The following is a 2500-nucleotide window of genomic DNA, read 5'->3' on the forward strand; positions in this document are numbered from 1 at the left end:
TTGGGCATGGTTAGTACTTGGATGGGAGACCACCTGGGAATACCAGGAGCTGTAGGTAATTTTATACTGCCATAACATTCTTTTCTATTACATCTTACATTTAATTTTTTCATCTTATCAATGAATTTACATGAGTTAAGAAGTAATAGAGGTCTAAATTTAATAATTTTGAGCACCTACAGCCAAACCACACTGGACATGCCCAAACTCGTCTGATCTTGGAAGCTATGCAGTGTTGGGCCTGGTTTGTACTTGGATGGGAGACCACCTGGGAATACCAGGTGCAGTAGGTAATTTTAGACAGCCAAAATCATTCTTTTCTATTACATTTTACATTTCATTTTTTCAACTTATCAATGAATTTACTTGAGTTAAGAAGTAAAAGAGGTCTAAAGTTAAAGTTTTTGAGCACCTACAGCCAAACCACACTGGACATGCCAAATCTCATCTGATCTTGGAAGCTATGCAGTGTTGGGCCTGGTTAGTACTTAGAACGGAGACCACCTGGGAATACTAGGTGCTGTAGGTAATTTTATACTGCCATAACATTCTTTTCTATTACATGTTACATTTCATTTTTCAACTTATCATTGAATTTACTTGAGTTAAGAAGTAAAAGAGGTCTAAAGTTAATGTTTTTGAGCACCTACAGCCAAACCACACTGGACATGCCCAATCTCGTCTGATCTTGGAAGCTATGCAGTGTTGGGCCTGGTTAGTACTTGGATGGGAGACCACCTGGGAATACCAGGTGCTGTAGGTAATTTTATACTGCCATAAAAGTCTTTTCTATTACATTTTACATTTAATTTTTTCAACTTATCAATGAATTTACTTGAGTTAAGAAGTAATAGACGTCTAAAGTTAATGTTTTTGAGCACCTACAGCCAAACCACACTGGACAAGCCCAATCTCGTCTGATCTTGGAAGCTATGCAGTGTTGGGCCTGGTTAGTACTTGGATGGGAGACCCCCTGGGAATACCAGGTGCTGTAGGTAATTTTATACTGCCATAACATTCTTTTCTATTACATTTTACATTTAATTTTTTCAACTTATCATTGAATTTACTTGAGTTAAGAAGTAAAAGCGGTCTAAATTTAATGCTTTTGAGCACCTACAGCCAAACCACAGTGGACATGCCCAATCTCATCTGATCTTGGAAGCTATGCAGTGTTGGGCCTGGTTAGTACTTGGATGGGAGACCACCTGGGAATACCAGGAGCTGTATGTAATTTTATACTGCCAGAACTTTCTTTTCTATTACATTTTACATTAAATTTTTTCAACTTATCAATGAATTTCCTTGAGTTAAGAAGTAATAGAGGTCTAAAGTTAATACTTTTGAGCACCTACAGCCAATCCACACTGGACATGCCCAATCTCGTCTTATCTTGGTAGCTGTGCAGTGTTGGGTATGGTCAGAACTTGGATGGGAGACCACCTGGGAAAACCAGGTGCAGTAGGTAATTTTATACTGCCATAACATTCTTTTCTATTACATTTTACATTTAATTTTTTCAACTTATCAATGAATTTACTTGAGTTAAGAAGTAATACAGGTCTAAAGTTAATGATTTTGAGCATCTACAGTCAAACCACACTGGACATGCCCAATCTCGTCTGATCTTGGAAGCTATGCAGTGTTGGGCCTGGTTAGTACTTGGATGGGAGACCACCTGGGAATACCAGGAGCTGTAGGTAATTTTATACTGCCAGAACATTCTTTTCTATTACATTTTACATTTAAATTTTTCAACTTATCAATGAATTTACTTGAGTTAAGAAGTAATAGAGGTCTAAAGTTAATGTTTTTGAGCACCTACTGCCAAACCACACTGGACATGCCCAATCTCGTCTGATCTTGGAAGCTATGCAGTGTTGTGCCTGGTTAGTACTTGGATGGGAGACCACCTGGGAATAACAGGTGCTGTAGGTAATTTTATGCAGCCTTAACATTCTTTTCTATTACATTTTACATTTAATTTTTTCAACTTATCAATGAATTTACTTGTGTTAAGAAGTAAAAGTGGTCTAAATTTAACACTTTTGAGAACCTACAGCCAAACCACAGTGGACATGCCCAATCTCGTCTCATCTTAGAAGCTATGCAGTGTTGCGCCTGGTTAGTACTTGGATGGGAGACCACCTGGGAATACCAGGAGCTGTAGGTAATTTTATACTACCTTAACATTCTTTTCTATTACATTTTACATTTAATTTTTTCAACTTATCAATGAATTTACTTGAGTTAAGAAGTAATAGAGGTCTAAAGTTAATGTTTTTGAGCGCCTACAGCCAAACCACACTGGACATGCCCAATCTCGTCTGATCTTGGAAGCTATGCAGTGTTGGGCCTGGTTAGTATTTGGATGGGAGACCACCTGGGAATACCAGGTGCTGTAGGTAATTTTATACTGCCATAACAATTTTTTCTATTACATTTTACATTTAATTTTTTCAACTTAACATTGAATTTACTTGAGTTAAGAAATAAAAGC

At 37.3% G+C, this 2500-nt stretch overlaps 1 non-coding gene and 9 pseudogenes across 1 annotated transcript; all 10 read left to right on the forward strand.

Moving 5' to 3' along the window:
* Window positions 1-58, forward strand: part of LOC148484718 (5S ribosomal RNA) — a 119-nt pseudogene extending 61 nt beyond the window's left edge.
* A 116-nt stretch (window positions 59-174) lies between these two features.
* On the forward strand, window positions 175-293 carry LOC148484719 (5S ribosomal RNA; annotated as a pseudogene).
* A 117-nt stretch (window positions 294-410) lies between these two features.
* On the forward strand, window positions 411-529 carry LOC148484720 (5S ribosomal RNA; annotated as a pseudogene).
* A 115-nt stretch (window positions 530-644) lies between these two features.
* Window positions 645-763, forward strand: LOC148484721 (5S ribosomal RNA). The gene has a single exon (XR_015871716.1). It is a non-coding gene; the product is annotated as a 5S ribosomal RNA (ribosomal RNA).
* A 116-nt stretch (window positions 764-879) lies between these two features.
* On the forward strand, window positions 880-998 carry LOC148484722 (5S ribosomal RNA; annotated as a pseudogene).
* Window positions 999-1114: 116 nt separating this feature from the next.
* Window positions 1115-1233, forward strand: LOC148484723 (5S ribosomal RNA; annotated as a pseudogene).
* Window positions 1234-1584: 351 nt separating this feature from the next.
* LOC148484724 (5S ribosomal RNA) lies at window positions 1585-1703 on the forward strand (annotated as a pseudogene).
* Window positions 1704-1819: 116 nt separating this feature from the next.
* LOC148484725 (5S ribosomal RNA) lies at window positions 1820-1938 on the forward strand (annotated as a pseudogene).
* Window positions 1939-2054: 116 nt separating this feature from the next.
* Window positions 2055-2173, forward strand: LOC148484726 (5S ribosomal RNA; annotated as a pseudogene).
* A 116-nt stretch (window positions 2174-2289) lies between these two features.
* LOC148484727 (5S ribosomal RNA) lies at window positions 2290-2408 on the forward strand (annotated as a pseudogene).
* The last annotated feature ends 92 nt before the right edge of the window (window positions 2409-2500 follow it).

This window comes from Taudactylus pleione, unplaced genomic scaffold, assembly GCF_031769625.1.
Source record: "Taudactylus pleione unplaced genomic scaffold, aTauple2 ptg000550l, whole genome shotgun sequence".
NCBI lineage: Eukaryota > Metazoa > Chordata > Amphibia > Anura > Myobatrachidae > Taudactylus > Taudactylus pleione.